Source organism: Vicia villosa, unplaced genomic scaffold (assembly GCF_029867415.1).
Source record: "Vicia villosa cultivar HV-30 ecotype Madison, WI unplaced genomic scaffold, Vvil1.0 ctg.002943F_1_1, whole genome shotgun sequence".
Lineage (NCBI taxonomy): Eukaryota > Viridiplantae > Streptophyta > Magnoliopsida > Fabales > Fabaceae > Vicia > Vicia villosa.
The window spans coordinates 81,796-94,510 of record NW_026706074.1 but is presented as its reverse complement, the minus strand read 5'-3'; positions in this window follow the sequence as shown (position 1 = coordinate 94,510).

The following is a 12,715-nucleotide window of genomic DNA, read 5'->3' as shown; positions in this document are numbered from 1 at the left end:
GAAAAAAAACTGTATAAAAGGAAAAAGGAGTGGGTCTTATACTCTCTAATATTCGAGAGGCCCCACTTCGTTTTGAAAATTGATTGATTAGTCAAAAAGATTTAATCAACAGTTAAAAAGAAATGGTTTATCGTTTTGAAAGAGAATCGCGATCGCTCGTCTTAAAACGATTTGAATTTTTGAAAAAAACAACTTAATTAAGTTAAAACAAGTTTTAATACTCAATTAAGACCTAAATGATTAGGGTTTGATCACAAAAAATATTTACAAGTGATTAGGTTAAAAATCAAATGAAAAACAATATTTTAAAGTATTAAAAAACACTTAAAACATGTCATTTTAAACTTATTTAAAAATGTATTAAATAAATCTTTTTTGATGATTTTTTTTTGGTATTCATAAAATATGTATATTAAACAAAGAGTATGCAAAAAATGAAGTGAAAATAATGAATTTTGATTGGTTAAATTAATTGGTGAAGTTGTTAAAGAAAATGAAAGAAAATAGTGTCCAAAAAAATGTTTTGGTCCTGCCAGGGTTTGAACCCACGCCCTCTCTCTCACAACTCAAAACACTTGCCAACTGAGCTGCGCGCGCAGCTTGTTATTCACACGCTTCCATTTAATTATATTTGAAAACAAACATTTGAATTTTTCAAACCAAAAAAACGCGCCAAGAACACACCTTCAACTGATTTTTGAAAATCTTTGAAACTGGATTGTTTTGATCAAGTAGATAGTCTATCTTGCTCGGTTTTGGACGAGGAACACAATGGTATCATTTAATTGCATTTATTTTCACTCTAAGATCATTGGTTTTCTGATGAACACGAAGAACCCTAATCCTATGATTCAATCTGAAATTGTGTATAATTGATGAATTGTGAAATTGATTGAGGGCTATTGATCAGTGATAGTGCAGAAACAAGATAGCAACTCAATTTTTCATTTATGATGCATGTATGTATGAGTTTGAAGTTCATAGCACTTACCTTCAAAAACGGCCAAGCTGGGATTCGAATTCTGCAATAGAGGTGTTACAGAAGTTGTTTGATGATCTGGATAGCTTCAATGGACCATATGGAAGGTGTCTGGATGCTTGGAGTGGATTGAAAACATCTGGATCAGTTGGTGGAACCCGATCTGCAGTTGCTTCAAGTATGAATCGAGCTTGGTGATTCTGAAGTTTTTGATTGATGATGAGTGTTGGGATAGTTCATATGTGACATATATGAGGTGTTGGAAGTGTTAGTTTGGACAGATATGGCTTGGTATGGATTTTGGCATGATAAGGTTCAATATATGCAAATATGGAAGTGAGGTAGTGATTTTGAGTTTTGAGGTGTTTTTGGGTGTATGAGTGATTCAAACACATCCCATATGGTGTTTATGGTTTGCTAGAATCATCATTTTGGCCATAGCTTCAAGGATTTGGAGGTTGACATTTCTACCTCTTTGAAACTTAAGAAACTTGCATTCTAAGAAAGAAGAGAGAAAACCTATAATTGTGAGGTTTTGGTGTGTTTTGAAGAGTGATTTGCATCTCTATTTATAGGCCAAGAGTTCTGAACTCAGACCTTTGCAAGTTGATCAAGAATTGGTGATTTGGCTTAAGAGATAAAAAGGAATCTTTTACATTTAATGCAAAATGGTTAAAGTGACCAAACCATGGTTAAAACTCAAGCTTCTTATCCTCTTCCATTCTGATCTCAAATCAGAAAAATATCTTCAATTATTGCCTCTATGCATCATTATTTGGATCATTTGGCAAATTGGCTCATAACTTAGTGAAAATGGCATGAAATTTCAAGTGAAAAGTTCACTAATGTCAAAATTCAAAACCATAGCTACACTTCAAATTTTTTCATGCTCTTGGACATTTTGGAAAGCTCATATTACACACTTCAAAACCCTAGTTGAAAGTTTCTTCAATATCTTTAAGGAAGTGGGTGAAAAAGATCCATGAACTTTGAAGAAAATGAGGTTTTAAGTGAAATTTTCAAAAGATACTAACTTTGAAGCTCCATATCTCTTAAATGGTTGATCTTTTGGAAAAAAATTATATGTGACAAAGTTGTTCATTGGATCAAAATCTACAACTTTCATGTTGGAAGTTTTTTTCAGTTTGTAGGTGAAATTTTGAGAAATTCCCTTCCAAAGTTTGGAAAAAACCATGAAAAACACTTAGAAATTTTTCTAAGTATGAAAAGTCAAACTTTTGACTTTTTGATTCTTGATTGATTTTCTTGATTTTTCTTGATCAAATGACTTCATATATCATATATTGATGATTCAAAACTTCAAAAGTCATGGTTGACCAAAATTCCCCAAAAGTCAATGGGGATCTTGTACAGTTGACTTTTTTCAGACGAATCGCGTTTCTGGAGATTTCAAATGAAACAGGCTATCCTCATCAAATGAATGGTATGAATGGATCATATTGAGGTATTGGAGGATATTGAATCATAGTTTGAGTTGTGGCACCATGTCCTGATTAAAAAGTCAGTTGTTCAGTGAATTAGGTCAAAAACCCTAATTGTCGACCTGATGAAATTGATGACTGTGGATCTTGAATTGAGATGTAATTTCCATTGGATGTTGTCATAGGGATTATTTAAGGATGATTGAAACCTTTGATTGACTTCCTGGGGATTTTTAGGGTTTCCCAAATGTGATCCCTGATTTCAGTCCCTGATAGTTCAAAACCCTGATCTGAGGATTTGTCTGATCAATCTTTGTGTAGGAGGTATCTTGAGCCAATAAATTAGATCAAGATAATGCACCTGAGGTCTTGATATCATGTCCCAAATCATTAGGTCAAATCCTGAGCAAAAGTCAGGAGTATGCTATCTTCAGTCAAAACCCTAATTTGGTTGATTCAGAGCCTTTGAACTTGTTGAAGTGAATCTTTGAGGACCAAATGTTGATTGTTGATGAAGATAATTCTTTTGAGATGGAGGGAAAACAAAACCCTAATTGATTGTTACTTGTACTGATGAGTGATTTCCTGATTAAATCCTGCTGAGTCACAAGTAGCAAACACAAGCTATGCAATTTGTTAGAGATGCAAATGATGCATATGCAAATGATATGAGGTGGTATCTTAGGTCAAAAATTGGGGTATGACAGCGTGGCGTAGATCTATTCGCTGGTCAAAGTTCTTGATTTTATCTCTCTCGCGTCATTGGACAGAAGCGTGGGTGTGGGACCGGCAGTTGACTGACTCTTTAATTGTTTTGTTTTATCTATATTATATTTTATGTGCAGTCTTTTGTCAATTAATGAATTTGGAATGGATGGAGAAGCTGAAGCGCTGGGAATCAAGAGGACCTGGGTTCGATCCCTGGGTCCATCATATTTATTTTTCTCAATTGTTCCTTCAAAATCTAGCGCGTGCAGTCTCCATACGTTCCCAATGCACCATCAATCCTCACCATCCGATTTCGCCAGTAATTTGATCAAACGCTTGGAGATGCGCAGGTGCATCATGGATTTCCATAGTACGCCATACAAGATTACACTCCCTGGTTTTTTTAAATTATTTTCATTATGTGTTTTAGCTTATTATTTTTCCTATTTTTCTTTTACTTTGTTAATTAACTTGAATTAATTTATTAGCCAATAACCAATAGGAAATTAGGATTAGTCCCTAATAATTACTTTAAATTAGGTTTTGATAATTAGATTAATTAGGTTAATTAGATGGTTAATTTAATTTGGGTTTAATTTAATTTAGTTAATTAATATTAAAATGTTATTTATTATTCGTTTCGACTGAATTAATCGGTCGCGATGGTTAATAATCAATTATCTGATTAATTAAATTCAGATAGGGTTTTATTTTGCTAAAAGGTTGTAACCATCTTATTGGTTATGATGATTAGCATGCTTTTATCGAATTCATTACTATTTTTAATCAAATCTATTGATTATGAGGGGTAACGATAAATTAATAATTTAATTTTAAAACATACAAATTTGCTATTAGTAATAATCGAATCTATCGATTAGAATTGTTAGCAATCCCATACTAATCTATTAATTATGGTGATCAAACCTATTGATCATCGCGATTAATGGGAACATATTAAACCAGGGTTGTACGCCCAACCTTAAAATACTTTCCAAAACCTTTCAAAAACTACGATTTATCATAACTACGATAAGGCAACTCAAAAAGCCTTCAAACCATATCAGGTCAAATTCAAAGGGCATACAACCCTTACCCCGAACTACGTAGACTCTTATCCTCCATAAGGAGGTACGTAGGCACTTGGAAACAAGGCGAGTCCCCTTCCCCAAAATTCTCATCAGGTTCGAATCTTACCGTTCACTCTTTTCATTTCTTTAGCTATTAACTTAATTATTTTAGCCATAAACCTCTGCCTCTCAATTCAAGACCTTAGGAAAGGGTTAAGGGTGCCTAACACCTTCCCTTGACCTGATTATAATAATCCTACCCAGATCTTTATATTGCTTAGGGTTTCCTATTCACCCTGGTAGAATAGGTGGCGACTCTAAAAGCTTATTTTTAGGGCAGGTTGCTACAGCTGGCGACTCTGCTGGGGATTAATGATGACAAAATTATAAATTATTATGCTCCTATAGGTTTTGGCAGGGTTTAGGTTTTTGGCAAAAATTTTAGGTTTTTGGCGAATTCTTTTTAGGGTTTGGCTAATTTGCCATTTTAGGGTTTATGGTTTTTTATAAATATTTAATTTATATTTGTTTATTTATTTATTTTCCATTTCATTAATTTACCGCAATTCCGTTTATTTACAGTAATTTAAATAAATATATGTTTATTTAAATATTTGCTGTTTTACTGCATTTTCTGAATTATAAGCAGCCGAATTTTGAGGTTAGTTTTTTTTTAATATTTAAATGTAATTTTATTTATTTATTTACAGTCTTAAATTACAGTAATTTAAATAAATATTTCTTTAATTGCTTATTTATTCCTATTGCTTTTTGATATAAATTGCTGCTTTTTATATTTTTCGAGATATTATAAATTGTTGTAAAACCTAAGTGTGGGAATTATCCTTAAGACCAGGGGGGGCTTGAATCTCCTACGAGTCTTATTGATAATTCCACTCAGAGTGGGTTGAATATCCGGAAATGTCCAATACGAGGCTTGACCTTGTTGAGGGTAGGACTTGGTATTTGGCTGATCTCTCTGGGAACCTACCCCAAAAACTCGAACCTCATGGATAAATGAGTTGTTCTAAAATACAAAGAGACAAAAAGTCTCGGAGGCTACGAACGACCCCATGAGACCTTCTAGAACATACCAATGGGAAGGGTAGCCTCCCTAAGCCGTCATGCCGAACCTATGAACTTAGGACTTTTGTGCTTTTGTGCTTGTTATATGCTTGCGATTCATATGCTACGAATATATGCGTTTTAATTTTGCAGGTATTACTGCGCGTTCCCTGGCCTGCAGGGACTCTGTTTCCAAGACCACGTCCTTCCCACGAAGGACATCTTTATTAATGCACGTCGATTGGCCTCTCGATGGCCATGAGACCTACTGACTATCTTGAACAGTCACCCCGTGCTTACATCTACGCATTCCCTAGCGTGTAGGGATTCCATTTCTAAAATCACATCCTTCGTACGAAGGACATCTTCGTTAGCATACGTCAATTGGCCTCTCGATGGCCATGAGATCCAGTGACTGTCTTGAACGGTCACCCCGCGCTTGCTCCTACGCACTCCCTAGCCCGTAGGGATTTTCTTTTGTGTCCATGTGTTTTTACAATGACTTCGTCCTTCCCCTGAAGGACGTCCCCATTAACGCACGTCGATTGGTTTCACGATGGCCATGAGATCTAGTGACTATCTTGAACGGTCACTATGTTCCTGGTCCCGCGCACCCTCTAACTTGTAGGGTTCGGATTTCCATTTATACATCTTCAATCCCTAGCCTGTAGGGATTTTACTTTGTCTGATATCGTCCTTAGACAGGTTGCATTCCGCATAGAGAATCTTCCCACGAGGGACAACTTCATTGGTACACGTCGAACGGCCTCTTGATGGCCATGAGATTTGGTGATTGTCTTGAACGGTCACCAGCCACTACCTTCTGCATACTCCCTAATCTAAGGGATTCCCATCGGTATGTCACAATATCTAGCTTGCGAGGATCTCACTAGGGTCTAATGTCACCTCAAAATCCGCATAGGCTATCCTTAGGATTATATATGTCGCACGCCTGCATTGCATGTAAGGAGTCATCATATACGCAAAAAAAAGGGAGTCTTTTGCATACGCACGCATTTTCATTTTCATGCATTCATACATTTACATTTGCATCTTCACCCGCATCCACACTCGCCGTGCTAGCCGATTTCCCGATACTCACAAAGATATCAAAAAGGATCAGAAACTATGGAGAAAGGAGAATAAAAGATCTTGATCTTGCTAAAAAAAAAGGGGATGTCTTTCACCATGCAGACTACATGTCCATACCTTGTCATAACAGGATTGCAAATACAACAAAGGTTATCGTCGAGCAAGGATTAGTTCAACCAAAGAGTTCCCTCATAGATACACTTAAGGGGTATCTAGTCATAAAGGGGTTCGTCTATGAACATAGCGAAGTTTACAAGGACGCTATACGATAACCTGGGGGCAAGGAGTAGTCCAACTGGGGCAATATCCTGAACAAAGATGCATAACTACGATGGAGGGAAGGCGATATATGTCAACTCCCCACCAAGGGGCAAAATGGTCATAGATATTCTTTATCAGTCTACGAACTCCAAAGATTGCGAACGGTGTGATACTATCCTTAGAAAAAGAAAAAGAGGTTCAGTCAAAGGAAACTCATGAAGTTCCGATACGACGAAAACCCGCCGCTAACAATTTATTCCCGATAGCTTTGATGTGCTCAAGGAAAGTTTGAGATTACCCTTTACTTCTACAAGTCTAGGAACTAAGGAGTAAAACAAGGTCAACAGATTCACAAAGGAGATTGCCCCTAGGATCAATAGGTTTATCATTTCAAGTTGTAACTTCTACGATCACAAGGTGTTATTTGGTGTAAAACGTTGTACCTTTCGAATAATAATTCAATAAAATAATCATGCATGTTTTGAAATCAATTCGTTCGCTTCGCTCTTGCATTACTACGACCTTCCATTTCAAATTATCACTCCCAATTATTAACAAACTTGAGGGAGAATGACGAATGCAAATAACTAAATCTTGCTAAACATATGCTTTCAAAGTAAGACCGAGCCGACGATGTACAGGCATTGTTTCAATTCCTAAACAGTGAAGATATAAGGATGTTAATTCGTAGGCAACCCCCTCGAGCCAGGAGTTGGAGTTTGTTTCTATTTTTCAAATAAACCTTAATTTCAACCGGGGCAGGGTAGATTTCGAATAATTCAATGGCGTATTTTGTTTGTCAAGAGAATCAGTCAATCCAAGCAAGGTGGAAGCAAAGGTTCAAGCATATCTTCTTCCTCGCATTCATCCAAGAATGAGGGAGAAATGGAGATAACGTTCATAACATCTCCTCCCTCAATACATCAGTCAAGATCGAGGATGTTTCAAAGTCGAAGCTTACAAATCAAAGTCAACATGGCAGGCACGATATTCAAAATCCAAGGATCATATCTCAAAAGGAGATTTCAAAAGAAAAAACGCCCGCTAAGTTAAAATGGAAAATTCCATAAAAGAAAACAAAAAATACTTAGGCAAAAATTAGGGCATCCCGATGGATCAAATTCGAAGGAATTGGCTCATGCAAAAATAAGGGATAGAAAAACAAAAGCAAAATACGAAGGATAATCTTGTGACTGCTAAATCATCGAAGCTTCCCATCAATGCTTGGATCTCTACAACATTTTTCATCGGTGCTTGGATCTTCACTAATGCTTCCGCTCAACATCAGAACTAAAACGATTCTCTTACAAACAAAGCACATCCATTGGATTAAGCGAATTCTTAGGATTTGGAGAACTTCAAGGAGAAAGGGGTGGGCTAAATAAAATTTGAGCCTTATATCCGTTGTTTCTAAAACCACGAACCAGGCCAAGTTACAACATTCAAAAGTCCTAATTGAGGCAAGGTTAACTACGAAAGCATATTAAGCAGGATTCTGTTATACTGACTCCTAGGTTTGTTAAAACTGTTCCTAACCACTGCGCTTCTTCAAGCATTCTTTTCAAAATCATCCAGTCCTAATTCATAACGGACTTCGATTTCAAAACTTGCATACGCATTGCATTGGAGTTACTTCTCAAAGGGTACAACATCATCTACGAATATACACTTAGCACTCAAGGAGATCTCGAAATTGGTTTAACCAAAGGCGATCATTTCTGATAAAGACTCTTGAATGGGGAAACCACGTCCAGAGGGTTTTCCTAAACAGGGGCACAATCTCAAGGATCACAGGGGCATACAATCAAAGATCCTATTTACTAGGGGCATTCTTCCTAAAGTTCAATCGACTTGGGTCACATCTCGAAGCAATAACAATCAGGGGCATGACAAACCTGGGAGGAATTTAAACCAAAAGGATAGTACACTATGGATAATCCTTCATATCCTAGAGATCAAGGGCATACCCTTCAACCTAAATGTCGAAGCATATGACAAGGTTATTTCTTGGGGCACTTCCCTCATGACTTGGAGATCATAAGCATCTTTTCCTACGAAAATATTGGGGCAATGGATATCAAATCCATAAGACGCACAACAAAAAGAGAAGTCGTTTTCATACTTTACAACCTCGAACCAATCTTTCTCCTAACTACGATCTTCAAAGTTCAAAAAAAACAGGTATTGGGAAATCACGCTAGCACCCAACAACCTTACAACATTAGCAAACTATATACGCTCTGGTTATCAACAACCTGTCATTGGAGCGTCATGCAAATACATATAAATCATGCATTACATACATTGGTTGATACATTACACCACACCTTTTTAGGTAGTCTTCTTTAAGACAAATCTTACGATCCTTTCTAGGAACCTTTTCAGGTAGTCTTCTTTAAGACGAATTGTCATCCTTTCTAGGAACCTCTCTAGGTAGTCTTCTTTAAGACATTCTTTTTCTAATAGCCTTTCTAGGTAGTCTTTTCTAAGACATTCATCATCCTTTCCAGGAACCTCTCCAGGTAGTCTTCTTTAAGACATGCCTTATCCTTTGCTAAAAACCTCTTCAGGTAGTCTTCTTTAAGACATTCTTTTTCTAAAAACCTTTCTAGGTATTCTTTTCTAAGATATTCATCATCCTTAAGACATTCCTTATCCTTTCTAAGAACCTTTTCAGGTATTCTTCTTTAAGACAAATGTTCATATCCATTCCGGAAACCTTTTCAGGTAGTCTTATAGAAGACATTATTTCATTCCACTCGTTACATCAAACAACATATGCATGAGCATGAGCATTATCCCATACATCAAAACATCCAAGTCATTACTCTGGTGCTAAACCACATTGTCCACCTGCTTCCCGGTAACCTTACCGATGACAATAACCTTATTGTTTGTTTATTTCCAATCACCTGATTCACGTATCCCGGTAACCTTACCGATGACAGTAACCTTATTGTTTGTTTATTTCCAATCACCTGATTGACGTATCCCGGTAACCTTACCGATGATAGCAACCTTGTTGTTCATTTCCTTCATAAAACATATACATACGCATTAGCATATACACATCATCTAGCGCATTCACGTACTACAAAAAGCCCAGTTTCCAACCCTCATGTTGTGATAGGTTTGTTTTCCGACCCTCGAGTTGTAACACCCTTCTAAACCCCCGCGGAAAATATAAGAAAATCAGAGTAAATATACAGCAAGGATGCTACAATTAATAAAATAAATAAAATACCAAGTCGTTTGTCATGCTTTATTAGGATTAAACCAAATATCAAGACATGTGTTCAACACAGCGGAAACTCATTTTAACAACGTTTAGGAAATATATCCAAACAAATCAACAATACATAATCCATAACCAATAATGGCAACAATGTATATCAAGTAACGCTAAGACTATCGATCACAGTGTTACAATCAGAGCATGACTCGACACGAACTACGGGCTAGCCTACGAGCTATCCTCACCCAATCAAGAAGCCGCTACATCCTTAATCTGAAATCATCAAAGTAAGGGTGAGTTTCATTCGAATTAATAAGCGTTATGCAATCATAAGCAATAAAACCTCATAGCAATTATCATCCACTCAACCATACATGTATTCGAAATTATTACAACAAGCAAGCATCAATGTATAAGTATCACTTATCACATCGCACACACATTCAGCTATATCAGGCTATAATGCAATGAATGGACTGACACTATGCATGTGGTACCATACATGGGCTAAATCCATCCAACTGATCTTTTTCATCACCAAGATACAGTCCAACCAGCACAAATTCCTCACAATGGGAATTATGCCCACCATTTTGATCCACTTTCATCACCGGGATCCATCACCAAAATGTATGCGAATGAATGCAACGTATAACATGCTTACAACATCACCCAACCGATGTAATACATCGTCTCATTATCAATCACCAATTCATCGCCAATAAGCATGCATATATTTTAGCATTCATACAAATATATCACACGCATACATGTAAGACATCACCAAATAAATAATATAAACACGATATAAAACTCGGACTTTACGTCCATATCACCTATTCATCATATAGGCCATTAACTCAGCTTCGCAATGCCCCAAACGGCACTTAAATCAGACACTCGGATCAAAAGTTATGGATTTTTAAAATAAAAACATTTTTCAAAAACATACAGCAGAACCCTGTTCGTCCCTATGTGGGAACCGGTTCCTGACTGCTTCCCATAACTCGTCTTTGATTTTTACTATGGGGAACCGGGTTGTCGCTACCTGGGAACCGGTTCCCAGCAACCCAGAATCCTCACGCCTCTGTTTTTATAAGGGGAAACCGGTTCGTCCCACACGGGAACAGGTTCCTACGTACCTGCACAACCAAATTCACCATTTTGATAGCAAATACCCTATCCCATTTTCCCCAATTCATATAATACGAACATAACACACAATTATCATCAATTTTCACACCATCACACATTTCAAACAAGTTTTAAACATATATTAACAGCATATATCATGAGTATTAACAAAATCATGTTAATTCATACGAGTTCATCAAAACCTAACAAAATTCCCAAACCCGACACGTACGATTGAACTAAACGACAATCCTAATCAATCCTACAACCTACAACCACATAAGGCTTACTAACCCGAAGAATCCCCCCTTACCTCAGAGTCGAATCTTCGAAGGTCTTCTTCTTCTTTGGCTCTTCTCTCTTTCACGTACTCTTCAGTTCTCAGACTTCTGCCCTTTTTGCCTCTAACCTTCTCTTTTCCCAATTTCCTTTATTTTTATGAAAAAGTAGAATTAACTTAATAGGCTAACATAGTTAACACCCCCCCTTCTGCTACTATCACACTAAGCCCAATGCCAGTATTTCATCATTTTCCAAATAATTCCCAAAAAATATTAATTCCAATAATTTAATTAAAAAAACTTAATTAAATTAATAACAAGAATTAACGGGGTGTTACAACTCTCCCCCACTAAAAGAGTTTCCGTCCTCAAAAACATACCTCAAACGAAGAGTTCGGGATAGGAGTCCTTCATCTGACTCTCCAGATCCCACGTAACATTCCCACCTGCAGCTCCTCCCCAAGCCACTCGGACTAAAGCTATTTCTTTACCACGTAGTTGCTTTAACTTCCGATCTTCAATTCTCATTGGCAACGCCTCAATTGTCATATTATCTCTCACTTGCACATCATCCACTTGGATTACATGAGACGGATCCGCAATGTATTTCCTCAATTGAGACACATGGAATACGTCATGTAGGTTTGCAAGTGTTGTTGGTAAAGCAATACGATAAGCCACATCTCCCACTCTTTCCGTAATCTGAAACGGACCAATAAAACGCGGCGTCAACTTCTTTGACTTTAGTGCTCGACCAACACCCGTCGTAGGGGTTACCCTCAGAAACACATGATCTCCCTCTTGAAATTCAAGTGTTCTCCGCCTCTTATCATGATAGCTCTTCTGACGACTTTGAGAAGCCTTCATCTTCTCCTGAATCATCTTAATCTTTTCTGTCGTCTCTTGAACAATTTCTGGTCCAATCACTACACTTTCACCAGATTCATACCAACACAGTGGTGTCCTACACCTCCTACCATACAAAGCTTCAAATGGAGCCATACCAATACTCGAATGGTAGCTATTGTTGTAAGTAAATTCAATCAACGGCAGATAACTATCCCATGAACCACCTCTTTCCAATACACAAGCACGCAAGAGATCTTCCAATGATTGAATCGTCCTTTCCGTTTGACCATCAGTCTGCGGATGATAAGCAGAACTCAACCTTAATTTAGTACCCAAGGCATTCTGCAACCCTTCCCAGAATCTAGATGTAAATCTTGGATCTCTATCTGATACGATACTCGAAGGAATACCATGCAAACTTACTATTTTCTCAATGTACAACTGTGCCAACCTTTCCATAGAATAGTCCATTCTCATCGGTATGAAATGAGCAGACTTCGTCAGTCTATCCACAATAACCCAAATGGCTTCATAGTTCTTAGCTGTTCTTGGCAACCCAGAAACAAAGTCCATGGATATACTATCCCACTTCCATTTAG